The 15339-nt window shown below is 44.2% G+C and overlaps 1 protein-coding gene across 3 annotated transcripts in view; it reads left to right on the forward strand.

The window, feature by feature from the left end:
* NLRC5 (NLR family CARD domain containing 5) overlaps positions 1–15339 on the forward strand; it is a 129943-nt gene that overhangs the window by 41142 nt on the left and 73462 nt on the right. The gene's annotated exons all lie outside the window — the stretch shown is intronic.

Raw genomic sequence — 15339 nt, forward strand, 5'->3', positions numbered from 1 at the left:
GTTTTTTGATAGTTGCCATCCTAATGGGTGCGAGGTGGCATCTCATAGTTTTGATTAGCATTTCCCTAATGATTAGTGATGTTGAGCATCTTTTCATGTGCTTATTGGCCATTTGTATATCTTTGGAGAAATGTCTGTTCAAGTCCTTTTCCCATTTTTGAATTAGATTGTTTTGTTGTTGAGTTTTAGGAGTTCTCTCTATATTCTGGATATTAATTCTTATCAGATATATGTTTTGCAAATATCTTTTCCCATTCTATGGGTTGCCTTTTTACTCTGTGGGTAGAGTCTTTTGATGTATGATTTTTAAAATTTTCATGAAGTCCAATTTTTCTGTTTATTCTTTTGATGTCTGTGCCTTTGGTGTCATCTCCAAGAAATCACTGCCAAACCCAGTGTCACAGCTTTCATCCTATGTTTGCTTCTAATAGTTTTATTATTTTAAGTCTTACGTTTGGGGCCTTGATCCATTTTTGTTTTTTTCTTTGGTTTGTTTGTTTGTTTAAATTTTTATTCATTTATTTTTGGCAGCGTTGGGTCTTCATTGCTGCACGTGGGCTTTCTCTAGTTGCGGTGAGCAGGCTTCTCATTGTGGTGGCTTCTCTTGTTGTGGAGCCCGCCTTCTCTAGGCGCGTGGGCTTCAGTAGTTGTGGCACTTGGGCTCAGTAGTTGTGGCTCGTGGGCTCTAGAACACAGGCTCAGTAGTTGTGGCGCATGGGCTTAGTTGCTCTGCAGCATGTGGGATCTTCCCAGACCAGGGATTGAACCCGTGCCCCCTGCATTGAAAGGCGGATTCTTAACCACTGTGCCACCAGGAAAGTCTTCCTTGATCCATTTTGATTTAGTTTTTATATATGGTGTGAGGTAAGTGTCCAACCTCATCCCTTTGCATGTGGATATCCAGTTTTCCCAGTACCATTTGTTGAAAAGACTGTCCTTTCCCCATTGAATGGTCTTGGCATTCTTGTCAAAAATCATTTGACAATATATGTGAGGGTTTATTTCTGGGCTCCCTATTCTGTTCCACTGGTCTGTATGTCTGCCTTTATGCCAATACCACACTGTTCTGATTACTGTAGCAAGTTTTGAAATCAGGAAATGTGAGTCCTCCAGTTTTATTTTTTTTTCAGGATTGTTTTGACTATTTGGGGTCCCTTGAGATTCCATATGAATTTTAGGATGTGTTCTTTAATCTCTGCAAAAAAGAAGTCATTGGGATTTTGATAGGAATTGCATCAAGTCTGTAGATTACTTTGGGTAATATTGACTTCTTTTTTTAAGGAAAATACATTTTTAGTTTTAGTTTTTTAATATTTTCTTATTTATTTGGTTGCTCCAGCTCTTAGTTGCAGCTCTCCAGCTCCTTAGTTGTGGCACGTGGGCTCCTTAGTTGTGGCAGGTGGGCTCCTTAGTTGCAGCTCGCCGGCTCCTTAGTTGCAGCACATGGGCCCCTTAGTTGCCGCTCACCAGCTCCTTAGTTGCAGCTCGCCAGCTCCCTAGTTGCAGTATGCGGACTCCTTAGTTGTGGCATACGAACTCTCAGTTGTGGCATGCATGTGGGATCTAGTTCCCTGACCAGGGATTGAACCTGGGTCCCCTGCATTGGGAGCATGGAGTCTTAACCACTGCACCACCAGGGAAGTCCCAATATTGACATTTTAACAACAGTGAGTCTTCCAATCCATAAACATGGGATATGTTTCCATTTATTTATGTCTTATTTAATTTCTTTCAGCAACATTTTGTAGTTACATTGTACAGATCTTTCACCTCCTTGGTTAAGTTAACTTCTAAGTATTTTATTCTTTTTGATGCTATTATAAATGGAATTGTTTTGGTTATTTCCTTTTCAGATTGTTATCTTTCATATTTAGAAACACAACTGATTTGTTTGTGTTGACTTTGTATCCTGCTGCCTTGCTGAATTCATTTATTAGTTCTAACAGGTTTTTTGTGGAGTCTTTAGGGTTTTCTACATAGAAGATCCTGTCATCTGCAAACAGATTATTTTACTTCTTCCTTTGCAATTTGGATGTCTTTTATTTCTTTTTCTTGCCTAATTGATCTGACTAGAACTGCCAGTTCTGTGTTGAATAGAAGTGGTGAAAGCAGGCATCCTTGCCTTTTCCTGATCTTAAAGCAAAAGCTTTCAGTCTTTCAACATTGAGTATGATGTTTGCTATGGGTTTTTCATATATGACTTTTATTATGTGGAGTAGTTTCCTTTTATTCCTGGTTTGTTGAATTTTTTTTTATCGTAAAAGGGTGTATAATTTTGTCAAATGGTTTTTTCTGCATCAATTGAAATGATTGTGTGGGTTTTTTCCCTTCATTTTGTTTTTGTTTTTTGTTTTTTGTTTTTTTTGCGGTACACAGGCCTCTCACTGTTGTGGCCTCTCCCATTGCGGAGCACAGGCTCCGGACGCGCAGGCTCAGCGGCCATGGCTCACGGGCCCAGCCACTCCGTGGCATGTGGGATCTTCCCGGACCAGGGCACGAACCCGTGTCCCCTGCATCAGCAGGCGGACTCTCAACCACTGCGCCACCAGGGAAGCCCTCCCTTCATTTTGTTGATGTGGCATATTACATTGATCAATTTTCATATGTTGAACCATCCTTGCATTCCAGGAACAAATCACACTTGGTCATGGTGTATAATCTTTTAAATTTGATGTGCTGAATTTGGTTTGCTAGTATTTTGTTGGGGATATTTGCATCATTGTTCATAAGGGATATTAGTCTCGAGTTTTCTTTTAGTGTCTTTGTCTGGCCTTGGTATCAGGGCAGTGCTGGCCTCCTAGAATGAGTTAGGAAGTGTTCTTCCTCATCAGTTTTTGGGAAAACTTTTGGGAAAAGTTTGAGAAGGATTGGTATTAGTTCTTTTCTAACTTTCTGGTAGAATTCACCAGTGAAGCCGTCAGCTCCAAGACTTTTCTTTGTTGGGAGATTTGTTTTATTGCTGATATATCTCCTGACTAGTTATAGGTCTATTCAGATTTTCTACTTCTTTGTGATTTAATGTTGGAAGGTTTTGTGTTCCTAGGAATTTGTCCATTTCATCTAGGTTATCCAGTTTGTTGACATACAATTGTTCGTAGTATTCTCTTACAATTCTCTTTATTTCTTTAGAATTGGTAGTGATGTCCCCACTTTCTGATTTTAGTAATTTGATTCTTCTTTTTTCCTTAGTCCAAAAGGCTTGTCAATTTCGTTGACGTTTTTGAAGAACCAACTTTTGGTTTTATTGATATTCTCTATTATTTTTCAGTTCTCCTTTTCCTTTATCTACACTCTAATTGTTATTATTTCCTTTCTTCTGTTAGCTTTGAGTTTAATTTGCTTTGCTTTTCTAGTTCCTTAGGTTGTAAAGTTAGGTTGTTGATTTGAGATCTCTCTTGTTTTTTTTTTTTTGCGGTATGCGGGCCTCTCACTGCTGTGGCCTCTCCCGCAGCGGAGCCCAGGCTCCGGACGTGCAGGCCCAGAGGCCATGGCCCACGGGCACAGCCGCTCCGCGGCATGCGGGACCCTCCTGGACCGGGGCACGAACCCGTGTCACCTGCATTGGCAGGCGGACTCCCAACCACTGCGCCACCAGGGAAGCCCTCTCTTGTTTTTTAATGTAACATTTATAGCTATAATATTTCCCCTTAGCACTGCTTTTGCTGTGTCCCATAAGGTTTGGTATGTTGTGTTTTTGTTTTCATTCATCTCTAAGCATTTTCTAATTTCCATTGTGATTTCTTCTTTGATTCATTGGTTGTTTAAATGTGGGCTGTTTTGTTTCCACAATTTTGTGAATTTTCCAGTTTTCTTTATGTTATTGATTTCTAACACCATTGTGGTCAGAGCCTATACTTTGTATGATATCTATTTTTTAAAATCTATTGAGACTTAACTTGTGCCCTACATATGGTCTATCGTGGGAAATACCCCATGTGCAATCAAGAATGTGTATTCTGTTGTCATTGGGTGGAGTATTCTGAATATATCTGTCAAATCTTATTGATTTATTGTATTGTTTAAGTCCTCTATTTCCTCACTTATCTTCTGCTTGATTATTCTATCCATTATTGTGAGTGGGTATTAAAGTCTCCAACTATTATTGTTAAACTGCCTATTTCTCCCTTCAGTTCTGTCAGTTTTTGCCTTGTATGTTTTGGTGGTCTGTCATTAGGTATGTAAATGTTTATAATTGGTATATCTTCTTGCTGAATTTAACTTTTTATTAACATATAAAGTCCTTCTTTGCCTCTTGTAACCTTTTTTTGATTTAAAGCCTACTTTATCTTATATTAGTACAACCACTCCTGCTCTCCTTTGGTTACTATTTTCATGGAATATCTTTTTCCATCCCCTTACTTTCAATCTGTTTTTGTCCTTGAATCTCAAGTGAGTCTCTTGTAGACAGCATATAGTTAGATCATGTGTTTTTATCCAGCCAATCTCTGTCTTTTGATTGGAGAGTTTAATCCATTTACATTTAGGTTATTACTGATAAGGAGAGACTTATTTCTGTCATTTTGCTGTTTGTTTTTTATATGCCCTATAGCTTTTTTGTGCCGTATTTTTTGCATTCCTCTCTTTTTTTGTGTTTAGTTAACTTTGTGTAGTGAAATATTTAAATTCTTTCTTAATTTTGTGTATATTCTATGGCTATTTTCTTTGTGGTTAACATGGGGATTACATTTAACATCTTAAAGTTATAACACTCTGATTTGAATATAGTGGCTTAACTTCAATAACATACAAAAACTCTGCTACTTTACAGCTCCATCCCCACTGCTTTCTGTTGCTGATGTTACAAAATTACATCTTTATACATTATGTGCCCCAAATATAAAATAATAATTTTTAAAAAACACATTAGTCTCCCAGTTTATGTAGAAAGCAAGATTTGGAATTACAAACCAAAGTTACAGTACTGTATACTAGCCTTTACACTAATAATTGTTTTTCTTTACATGTAATAGTCTCTTAAATCCTGTAGAAAACCAAAAGTACAGTTACAAACTATTGCTACAATAATACTAGCTTTTATATTTGTCCATGTACTTACCGTTATTTATATCTTTATTTTTCCTTATGACATTGAGGTACTGTCTAGTATCCTTTCATTTCACCCTGCAGGACTCCCTTGAGCATTTCTTGCTGGGCACATCTAGTGGTCTAGTGGTCATGAATTCCCTCAGCTTTTGTTTATCTGGGAATGTCTTGATTTCTCCCTTTTTGGTTTTTTTTTTTTTTTTTTTTTTTGGCTGTATCAGGTCTTAGTCGCGGCACGCAGGATCTTCTTTGAGGCATGCGGCATCTTTCGTTGTGGTGAGCAGGCTCTTTGTTGCAGCGTGTGGGCTTCTCTCTAGTTGTGGTGTGCAGGTTTGTTTTCTTTCTCCTCTCTGGTTGTGGCACACAGGCTTCAGGGCGTGTGGGCTCTGTAGTTGTGGCACGCAGGTTCAAGAGTGGGTGGGCTCTGTAGTTTGCAGCACGTGGGCTCTAGTTGAGGCACACGAGCTCAGTAGTTGTGGCATGCAGGCTCAGTTGCCCCACGGCATGTGGGATCTTAGTTCCCTGACCAGGGATCTAACCCATGTCCCCTGCATTGTAAGGTGGATTCTTTACCACTGGAGCACCAGGGAATTCCCTCTCCCTTACTTTTGAAGGACACTTTTGCCGGATATAGCATTCTTGGCTGACAGTTATTTTCTTTTTGCACTTTGATGTATGGACCTACTGTCCTCAGGCCTCCACAGTTTCTGAGGAGAAATCGGCAGATAGTCTTATTGAGGAGCCCTTGTATTTGATGACTCACTTCTCTCTTGCTGCTTTCAAGACTCACCCATTGTCTTTGGTTTTTGGAAGTCTGCTTATAATGTGTCTTGGTGTGGGTCTCTTTGAGTTAATTTTACTTGGAATTTATTGAGCTTCTTGAATGTTTATATTCAGCTTTTTCATCAAATTTGGGAAGTTTTTAGCCATTATTTCTTCAATTTTTCTCTCTGTCCTTTTCTGTCTCTTCTTCTGGGGCTCCCATAATGTGTATGGTGGTCCACTTAATCATGTCTCACACATCCCTTAAGCCCTGTTCACTTTTCTTCATTCCTTTTCTTTCTGTTTCTCAGCCTCGATAATTTCCTTTGTCCTATCCTGAAGTTCCCTGTTTCTTTCTTCTGCCTGCTTAAATCTGCCTTTGAATCCCTCTATGAATTTTTCATTTTAGATACTGCATTTTTTCAGCTCCAGAATCTCTTTTTGGTTTCTTTTTAGGTTTTCTATCTCTTTATTGATATTTGCATTTTGTTAACACATAATTTTTTTGACTTTCTTAGTTCTTTAGGCATCTTTAAGGCAGTTGTTTCAAAGTCTTTATATCTGTCGTTACATTTTTTTAAGAGACAGAGTCTTTTGAATTGATCTTTTCCTTTCAGTGGGCCATTGTTTCTTTTGTATGCTTTGTGATTTTTCTGTTGTTGTTGCTGAACACTGGACATTTGAATCTAATAATGTAGTAACTCTGGAAATCAGATTCTCCCCCTTGCCAGGGTTGCTGTTTTTTGGTTTTTGGTTTTTGTTTATCATTTTTGGTTTTTTGTATCGTTGTGAACTCTCTCTGCGCCCAAGATCAACCTGAGGTGTTAACTTAATGCCTTCTTATGTCTTTTCATCTCCTTATGTCTTTGCTGAGCCTTTCCTTGGGCATGTGCAGTCACTTTGTAATGTTCCTCATATGTGCAGTTGTTACTGAATGTCCTAGTCTTTAATGTCTGGCTTCCAAAAGGGGAAAAGAAAAATTGAAGGAGGGAACAAAAGGCACAGGCCCTTTAAATCGCCCGGAGGTCAGTTCAGCTGGAGGGGGAGGGGCTTGCCACCACGGAGCAGGTGGTGGAGTGACAACAACGGCTGCCTGCTTCTGTCTGCACCTCCGAGATCAGAAACAGCAGTCAACAATTATGGTACAAATCTCCGGGATCTGGAGGACAGGGTCCTTTTTACCCACCCTCGCTCCTGCAAACTGCGTGCAGGCTGCTCCAGGAACATGTGCATAGCTGGCTGCCACAAGACCGAGGGGTGGGGGGTGGCTACCTACTACTGTACTAAGAGCTGAAATTGACCAAAATGAACCCAGAAAAATTTTTTTATTGGAGTAAAGTTGCTTTACAATGTTGTGTTAGTTTCTGCTGTACAATGAAGTGAATCAGCTATATGTGTACCTATATCCCCTCCCTCTTGGACCTCCCTCCCACCCTCCCATCCAACCCATCTAGGTCATCACAGAGCACCAAGCTGAGCTCCCTGTGCTATACACTAGCTGTCTATTTTACACATGGTATTGTATTTATGTCAAACCTAATCTCCCAATTTAAAATTAACCGAAATTTAAGAGTCCAGATTAACCCTGGAAGCCGTAAGCTTTCAACAGACTCTGGAGTTCCAAAACAGTTATACCAGATTCTGCTCGTATGATTTTTGTCTAAGTGAGGAGACAGATTCCTGGTGCTTCCTACTCTGCCATCTTCCCCGAATCCTCACTGGAACCATTATTTTCAAAATGTTTGAGACCGTGTTGCTAAATTTCTCTCCTAGAAGACTGTGTGGATATAGAGGTTTCAGGCAGCTGGAAAACTGCCTGATCCCTCAACACCCATCTCCTGTGGGGAGGGATGGAGCTTGTACCATCACGAAACCCCAAACCCCCATCAACCCCTTGCCAGGGCGGTTCCTCCTGCCCCTCATGCCAAATGGAGGGAGGACTCAAATCATGGTGAGCTGGTACTCTGAGGTATTCAGATCTTGTCACTGCATCTTGTTTGAAGAGAGAAATAGCTTGCCGTTTTATTGGTCTCACAGTAGTCTTTTCCCTAAGTTCTTGAAGGTGTCCTGTGCATTTCTCAGCCTCAGAATTCTCTTCTTGAAATGGGCAGGTAAAGGTTTGCCTCGTTAGAGACTTACACGGTAGAGTCAGCAGGGTGATGTTTAGGAAGTGCGTGGATGAGGCAGTTGGCTGAATCATAAACTGAGAGCAGCTGTCCTCTTTTCACTTCTCTTTAATCCTTCCTGTTGAGTCAAGGAGAAAGTCTCAGTTGGCTGCTAATGTCTGTAAGGCCTCTTACACTCCTGATCACCTTTTCCACAATGCGAGGCCAGGCCTCAGGCCATAGGCAGCCACGCCCAGGTCCTGTTCAACGGGCATCATTTTGGTTTTGTTTCCCTTGGGTTTCTCTTTTAGGGGTTACCTTCCATGCAGGGCAAATGATACTTTAAAAAATTAAGTTCAAAGTGAAATGATTTCTAGAAAATTTTTAAGGAAACACTACTCAGATTCTCAGATCAGGCAAAAATGTCCTCCAACATGGGTAAAAAAGTCTTAGAAATTGTATTTCTATCCCTAAAGGGTAAGATTGTGGGAAAGTTCACGTTATATATTTCCGCAATGTTTAGAACTTTTCAAATAGTGCAGATTATATTTTATAGCAGAAAAATAATCAAGAGCTATGGGAATGATCATTTCGTTTGGAAAGAAGATCGTTGGTTGAAGGTAGTATGGTGCTTCAGTTAGGAAAGCGCCTCTGGGTTCAGCAGAGGTTTTAAATCCACTCTTTGCTTTTTGACTTCCCAGAGTCCATTTCTTCATCTGTAAAATGAAGGCCATATCTGCCTTGAAAGGTTGACTGAGGATCCACTGAGGAAATGCAGGTGGAATACTGTAGCATGATGCCCAACCTGTGCTGAGAACCCAATATATGAGATTAGCATCAACTAGCATCAGCTGTGGGTGGGCAGTCCCCCGTTGTGCTGTAATCTTTGTATGACGTATTGTCCGCCATCCTCAGAATGACCCTGTGAAGAAGATGCAAAATCATCACGCAGATGAGGAACATGTGGTACAGGGATGTTAGGAAACTTGCCCTACGTTGGGCAGCACATGTTGAAATCCGGATTTGCACCCAAGCCTCCTGACCCCAAAGGCTCTTTTATCAGCTCCACAGACCCCTGTGAGATGGGCTGATATTAACCCTGCTTGACATACAAGCGAACCATGGTCCAGAGAGGGCAGGGACTTGCCTGCTGTCACCTAACAAGTCAGTTTGGGGCAGTGGGGCTCAGAACTGAGGCTCCAACCAACCAATCCCCTAACCCCCAGTCCCAGCCCCAAGCCTTTCTCCTACCCGTGTTTTGTGTGTCTGGTCACTGTCGGCTGGCATGGGACAACATCGGTCAGATGATCCATCCCGGAAGCAGAATTCCTCTTCTAACTTCAAAGAGTCCGGCTTTCTGGTCACTGATCTTTGGTCTTCTTTCACTTTCAAAAAACTGTATTCAGTTTAAACCATACAGGTAATACATGACTAAATTCTGTTTGCAGAAAGCTAAACACCTTATACATCATGCTAAAATCTCCATTACTCACTGCTTCCCGCCCCAGGTCTGTCCTCTCCCAGTTTGAGGTAACCAGTTGGGTGTGTTGCCTTCCAGAACTTTATCTAAGCCTTCGCATTAAAAAAAACAAGCAAGGTAATTCCCTGGCGGTCCAGTGCTTAGGACCCTGCACTCTCACTGCCGTCGGGGAACTAAGATCCCACAAGCTGTGCTGCGCGGCCAGAAAAAAAACCTAGAACAAAACAAAAAAACAACAAAAAAAACCAAAACACTTAAATTGGGCTCACTCACTACGAGGCCCTGTTTTAAGTGCTTTACGTGTATTAACTCGTCCACACCCCTGTGAGGAAGGTACCGTTATTATCGTTGTTTTATAGATGAGAACATTGAGGCTCAGAGAAGCTATACAACCTGCCTGAAGCCTCACAGCCTGAAAATGGTGAAAAGTTTAGTCCCAAACCTAGACAGCCTGGCTCCAAAATTCATGCTCTTACCCTCTAAGTTATAAAAACATGTTATTATAGAACTGGAGTATTGGTGTTATGTTTTATATGTATTCTTCAGACAAATGATGTCGTATTATGCATATCATTATACGTGTGTCTTGTCTATTCAGTAATACATATGGAGGATCCAGCCGCATCAGTGCCCTTCATGCCCATAACCCAGAGGTGTGGTAAACCAAACTATGTTAGGTTATGAGTTGTTCAAACGCAGCTGCAGGATTTTCTTATGTAGTGCACTCTGTGCCTTGCAGGCCGTGTGGCTCTCCCTGTAGATTTCTGCCAAGCAGTTTGGTTGTAGAGTCAAAGGGCGGACACTTTTTTTTTTTTTTTTTTTTTTGGCTGTGTTGGGTCTTCATTGCTGCACACGGGCTTTCTCTAGTTGCGGCGAGCGGGGGCTACTCTTCGTTGTGGTGTGCGGGCTTCTCATTGGGTGGCTTCTCTTTTTGTGGAGCACGGGCTCGAGGCGTGCGGGCTTCAGTAGTTGTGGCTCACAGGCTGAGTAGTTGTGACACGCGGGCTTCAGTAGTTGTGGCCCTCAGGCTCTAGAGCGCAGGCTCAGTAGTTGTTGCAACGGGCTTAGTTGCTCCGTGGCATGTGGGATCTTCCCGGACCAGGGCTCGAACCCGTGTTCCCTGCATTGGCAGGCGGATTCTTAACCACTGCGCCACCAAGGAAGCCCAAAGGCCGGACACATTTTAAGTTTTAGAAATCATTGCCAATTTGCCTTTGAAAGCGGGCAGACCAATTTCCAGGCTGTGAATTCGAACCTCAGGATCTAACTTCTCTCCTTTACATCCCGAGCCTTCTTCATCCCCTCCTTGTCACTGGAAACAAGCTTCCTGGTTTCCAGTGACAAGGAGAGAGAAGCCTTGTTGGATTTGGAACAGGGACCTCCCAGGCCCAGGCCTGAGGCCCAGAGTGCAGGCTTGTGCCACCTCCACAAGGGCTTTGAGGCAAGAAGATGTTTGTTCAACTGTCAGCTCTGCGATTGTCTAGCTAGTGACCTGGGGAGGCCCCCTCACTGTTGGGAGCCTCGGTTTGTGCTTTGGTAAAGCATGTGACTGCATTTTAAGTCCTGCAGGACCTTGTCATTGTGAGGGAAATAAAGATTATTGTTTTCAAAGGAACAGTATTCTCCTATGTCATCATCACCCCATGGAAATGTGCTGTGTCAAGGACCCCTCTTGCCCGCTATGCCAGCTTTTGTGGGTGAGGGAGGAGATGGCCGCTGACGTCCCCCTGAAGATAGCTCCCGTGTGGCCTCATGAGAAGAGGGTGATTCCTGGGGTGGGGCTGTATCGGTCCCCCAGAAAGAGCCCACTGGGTCAGTCTGGTCCAACTTCTGCTTCTTATTTGCTGTGAGTGTCAGCAAGGCCTTCCTTTCTCGGGACCTCTGTTTCCCAATCTATAAAATGGGCCTGGCATGGACCCCACTGCCAGGATTCTTCCAGCTCTCTTCCCCTTTGCATCTGGGCTCAGGCATCCTCTGAAGCCTCGGACTATGATCAGCCGCCCTGGGGGAAGCAGAGGCCCTGGGTTCCCGGTCATCAGCCCTGCAGGGCTTGGCGTGGAGGATTCCCAGAGGGCTGGAGGGCCTCTGTGGACTCTGGTCCACCCTGGGGTCCCCAGGCCTGACCTGTCCACTCAGTCCTGAGAAACCAACTTCAGTAGCACTTTCTTTTCTCAATTTCAGTGATATTTTGGTCCAAATGTCTTGAGTGGATGTCGTGGCCGGGGGTACTGACCCCGCCAACCGCATCCTTCCTGACCCTGCCGTTAGCATTGGCAGCCTTCTTAGTTCTGTCCCTCTCTTCCCACTGCCTGTCCTCAGTCGCCCCCTTCTGTCCTCTTTTCTCCCCACCCGGGCCCAGGAGCTGGGGCAGAACCCCGGGGTCTGCCAGTGCCCGGGGAGGACAGGGCTTCCAGCCTCCCCCAGACCCTGATCCTCGGCCTGACCCTCCCAGACAGCCCTGGGAACAGGGACAGCAGGTGGTGTCCCCCTTGTAGAGATGAGGAAACAGATCCCAGCAAGTGGGAGGGGTGCTGCCAGCACCTATTACTCCTGAGCCCCAGCCTCAGGCGGGCTTCTTCTCCATCCAAGCAGGGAGAGGGAAGAAGCAAAAGGGCAGCAGCCAGAAGTATGTGACTCAAACCATATCCTCTCCTCCCTCCCTCCCTTCCTTCTACCCTGTGCTAGGGGCTGGGGCTACATAGGAAACAACAAGAACAACAACACTGGTAATAATAGCTAATGGGCCAGATGCCGTGTCAGGGGTTTTGCCTGCTGCATCTCCCAGCGACCTTGCCAGGTAGCTATTATTACCCCCAAGGCTGACCCGGCTGGGGTTCCCTCTCACCAGTCTCCTGGACCCCCTCATAGGCCAGTCCCCCTTCCCCCACCCATTGTGGGTGTAGGCCCACTAACACCTGCACCCCGTCCTGAAGGATTGCCCTTGTCTGATAGGAATGCCCCTCCTCCACCCCATAGGCATAGCCCGTAGCCAATGAGTGGCAGATGTGGCGGATATGGGCGGGGGAACAGCGCCGCCCCCTCACCTCTTGGCAGGACAAACTCTGGAGTGTTGTTCACATTCCCAGAGTTCCCTGTGGTCAGGCTAAAGCTAGACTGCTCCTGAAACCACATCTGTGCTTAACTTCTCCCCGCACCCCATCCTGCTTCCCTTCCCACCTTAATAAATAACTTGGACAGACACCCCTGTCTTGGGCTCTGCTTTTAGCAGCCTGACCTAGAACATCCCCATTTTACAGATGAGGACGCTGAGGTACCAAGCCATGGAGTAACCAGACCATAGCCACACAGCTGGTAACTGTGTAGTAGAGACTCAAATCCAGGGCCCTGGTGCCAAGGTATTTGCCCTTATCCACAATCAGGCAGTGTCCCTGCCCTGGAGGTGTACCCAGCTGCTGAAGGAAGGGCGGGCCAAGAGGAAATGATGATGCAGAGTGACAAGCCCTGCTGTGGAGGAGAAAGGAGAGATTGCTAGGGAGGGAAGCCCAATACTGGGGGTGCCACTCGGTCTGGGAAGGCAGCTGGGAAGACTTCCCTGAGAAGGGAGCAAAAGTCGATTGGAGCTGGGTCCAGAGGAGAAGGAAGAGTTTGCAAGATGGAAAAAAAGGGCAGGGCGTTCAAGGCAGAGCAGGGCATGTGTGCAAGGCAAGGGGTCGTGAAAGAGGATGCGGGGTGGGCATGGAAAGATCACGCCAATGGAAGCATGGTCACATGGCAGGGCAGCACGGGTGGTGTGAGGGGGCCCGGAGATGGCCAGGACCCAGACGGTGAAGGACCATTTGTTTATTCATCCTTTGAGCCTTTCTTCGGCACCTGATGCGGACCGGCTTTGTGGAAGTCATGCTAACGCGGTGCCACTTCGTCTTGCAGGTGGTGGGAAACTACAAGAGGTTTAGACAGAAATGAGGCCAGACCAGAGCTGAGTTGTTTGTTTGGGTTTTTTTTTTGCGGTACGCAGGCCTCTCACTGTTGTGGCCTCTCCCGTTGCGGAGCACAGGCTCCGGACGCGCAGGCTCAGCGGCCATGGCTCACGGGCCCAGCCGCTCCGCCGCATGTGGGATCCTCCCGGACCGGGACACGAACCCATGTCCCCTGCATCGGCAGGCGGACTCCCAACCACTGCGCCACCAGGGAAGCCCCAGAACTGAGTTTTAGAGACAACTCTGGCCAGAGGCGTGTGTGCTGGCGTGCGTGAACGTGTGCATGCCTGTGGACTGGAGGTGGGGGGTGTCTCCAGGTGCAGAGAGCAGCGAGGGCAAAGGCCCTGGGACTGGGGCAAAGGAACTGGCTGTGATTTCTCCACTCCACCCCCTAACCTCCACAGCAGTGGCGTTTCCTGGATGGCAGGAGATTCCCCAAGGGCACAGCGATGCAGGCAACGGAAGGGGCTCTCTGCTTAAAATTGAAGCCAGGATGGAGTGATCTTTTCATGCCCACCCCTCAGTGAGACTAGCACCCCAGCAAGGTCCCCTGCCCTTTTCCCTCTTGCTGTCTGGACCTGGAGTGGCAGGGGCACCGGACTGCAAACCCACACGCCTGGATTCCCTTGGCGTGCTGACTGTTTCTGATTGTGTGATTCTGGGCGTTTCACTGCCTCTCTCTGAGCCCCATGTTTGATCGCCCTATCCCAGGGATGCATTGGTGATTCTTAGAAGTAACACTTTTTTTTAGCCGGAGATCCCGGTGCTAAAATGCAAATATGAAGGCTTGAGAGTTTATTGAGGTTTATTTTCTTTGTTCTATTAGCAGCGCTCTGCTATCTTGCTTTCTGTAGAGCAGTAATAAAATTTTATGCATTTGGGTAACATGAACCCATAAACTTAACATCATTTAAAATTTGTTATTTAAATTCATATTTAAATTTAAAAACTGCTAACCATGCATGGAGAAATTGATAGAAGCACAGTGACTAAGAATGTCTCTGTCATTCTTTGATGGCTACCCCAAACCACATAGATACCACCATAGGAGATGTGAAGGACAACCAGTATAGGCGAGGTAATAGATATATTCGATTTTTTAAAAATTAATCTTGTTTAGGTAATACATGCATACAACATAAAATTCTAAAAGTTCCCCTCCCTGGGGACAATTACTATTATGAGTTTCTTCCAGAAATATTCATGTATTTAGAAACATACACTTTTTTTTTCTTTACACGAATGCGGCAAAGGTACCCTATTCTGCCCTTGACCTTTTTGAAAATGTGATGTATCTTGTTCCATATCATTCCACATAGTTCTGCCTCTTTCTTTTTAATGGCTGCATAAGATTTCATTGCATGGATGTGCCATAATTTTTCTTTTTTGTTTGGCGGCTTGGCCTGCGGGATCTTAGTTCCCCAACCAGGGTTTGAACCTGTGCCCTCAGCAGTGAAAGCGTGGAGTCCTAACCACTGGACCCCCAAGGAATTCCCAGGACCTTGTTGTTTATCTGTTCTTCTAGTACTTTCATGGTTTAACTTTTTACACTTAAATTTTGACTCCAAGTAGACTTTATTTTGGTATAATTTGTGAGACAGAAATCCATCTTTGTTGAAAAAGAGTATCTTTTAAATGTTCAAGGAATATTTTTAAATTTCTCATATACCAAGCCAAAAAGGGAACTCTCAACATATTCCCGAAAGCAGAAATTAGATAGGATTTATTCTTTGTACAGTATAGTAAAGCAAAAAATTAATGACCAAGAATTTTAAAAGAACTCACCCCTCTATTAAATGACTCAGTTCAAAATTATAATCTACTAGTAATCCAATATAAATTTTCTATAAACAATATAAATTTATGGAAATTGGCCAAAAGTTCTTTTAAAAGGAAAAAACTCAAAATGGCCTAAGGCGTAAAGTTCAGAAGTTTAAAGAATAACAGTCTCAGTAAATCAGGGGAAAGAAATAAGAAAATAAAAACAAAAATTACAAAACTAGAGAAGGGA

The sequence above is a fragment of the Delphinapterus leucas genome, chromosome 20 (genome assembly GCF_059928025.1).
Source record: "Delphinapterus leucas isolate spDelLeu-1000000601 "Yukka" chromosome 20, BTC_Dleu_Yukka2, whole genome shotgun sequence".
Classification (NCBI taxonomy): Eukaryota; Metazoa; Chordata; class Mammalia; order Artiodactyla; family Monodontidae; genus Delphinapterus; species Delphinapterus leucas.